The sequence below is a fragment of the Anopheles moucheti genome, unplaced genomic scaffold, assembly GCF_943734755.1.
Source record: "Anopheles moucheti unplaced genomic scaffold, idAnoMoucSN_F20_07 U3, whole genome shotgun sequence".
Classification (NCBI taxonomy): domain Eukaryota; kingdom Metazoa; phylum Arthropoda; class Insecta; order Diptera; family Culicidae; genus Anopheles; species Anopheles moucheti.
The window spans coordinates 120,132-121,924 of NW_026453636.1; positions in this window are offsets into that span (position 1 = coordinate 120,132).

Sequence of the window (1,793 nt, forward strand, 5' to 3'; positions counted from 1 at the left end):
AACTTCATAGCAAAGTACAAAGTTCATTTTGGATGGATAAAGTTAGTTGAAATAGACAGTTTTTGCATGAAAACTCATTCCTGGTGGAACTTCATAGCAAAGTACAAAGTTCGAATCGGATGGACGAATTTGGTTGAAATAGACAGTTTTTGCATGAAAACTCATTCCTGGTAGAACTTCATAGCAAAGTACAAAGTTCGTTTTGGATGGATAAAGTTAGTTGAAATAGACAGTTTTTGCATGAAAACACACTTCTGGTGGAACTTCATAGCAAAGTACAAAGTTCGTTTTGGACGGATCAATTTAGTTGAAATAGACAGTTTTTGCATAACAACTCATTCCTGGTGGAACTTCATAGCAAAGTACAAAGTTCATTTTGGATGGACGAATTAAGTTGAAATAGACAGTTTTTGCATGAAAACTCATTCCTGGTAGAACTTCATAGCAAAGTACAAAGTTCGTTTTGGATGGACGAATTAAGTTGAAATAGACAGTTTTTGCATGAAAACTCATTCCTGGTGGAACTTCATAGCAAAGTACAAAGTTCATTTTGGATGGATAAAGTTAGTTGAAATAGACAGTTTTTGCATGAAAACTCATTCCTGGTAGAACTTCATAGCAAAGTACAAAGTACGTTTTGGATGGACGAATTAAGTTGAAATAGACAGTTTTTGCATGAAAACTCATTCCTGGTGGAACTTCATAGCAAAGTACAAAGTTCGTTTTGGATGGATAAAGTTAGTTGAAATAGACAGTTTTTGCATGAAAACTCATTCCTGGTAGAACTTCATAGCAAAGTACAAAGTTCATTTTGGATGGATAAAGTAAGTTGAAATAGACAGTTTTTGCATGAAAACTCATTCCTGGTGGAACTTCATAGCAAAGTACAAAGTTCGAATCGGATGGACGAATTTGGTTGAAATAGACAGTTTTTGCATGAAAACTCATTCCTGGTAGAACTTCATAGCAAAGTACAAAGTTCGTTTTGGATGGATAAAGTTAGTTGAAATAGACAGTTTTTGTATGAAAACACACTTCTGGTGGAACTTCATAGCAAAGTACAAAGTTCGTTTTGGATGGACGAATTAAGTTGAAATAGACAGTTTTTGCATGAAAACTCATTCCTGGTAGAACTTCATAGCAAAGTACAAAGTTCGTTTTGGATGGATCAATTTAGTTGAAATAGACAGTTTTTGCATGAAAACTCATTCCTGGTGGAACTTCATAGCAAAGTACAAAGTTCGTATCGGATGGACGAATTAAGTTGAAATAGACAGTTTTTGCATGAAAACTCATTCCTGGTGGAACTTCATAGCAAAGTACAAAGTTCGTATCGGATGGACGAATTAAGTTGAAATAGACAGTTTTTGCATGAAAACTCATTCCTGGTAGAACTTCATAGCAAAGTACAAAGTTCGTTTTGGATGGATCAATTTAGTTGAAATAGACAGTTTTTGTATGAAAACTCATTCCTGGTGGAACTTCATAGCAAAGTACAAAGTTCGTTTTGGATGGATCAATTTAGTTGAAATAGACAGTTTTTGCATGAAAACTCATTCCTGGTGGAACTTCATAGCAAAGTACAAAGTTCGAATCGGATGGACGAATTTGGTTGAAATAGACAGTTTTTGCATGAAAACTCATTCCTGGTAGAACTTCATAGCAAAGTACAAAGTTCGTTTTGGATGGATAAAGTTAGTTGGAATAGACAGTTTTTGCATGAAAACACACTTCTGGTGGAACTTCATAGCAAAGTACAAAGTTCGTTTTGGATGGATCAATTTAGTTGAAAT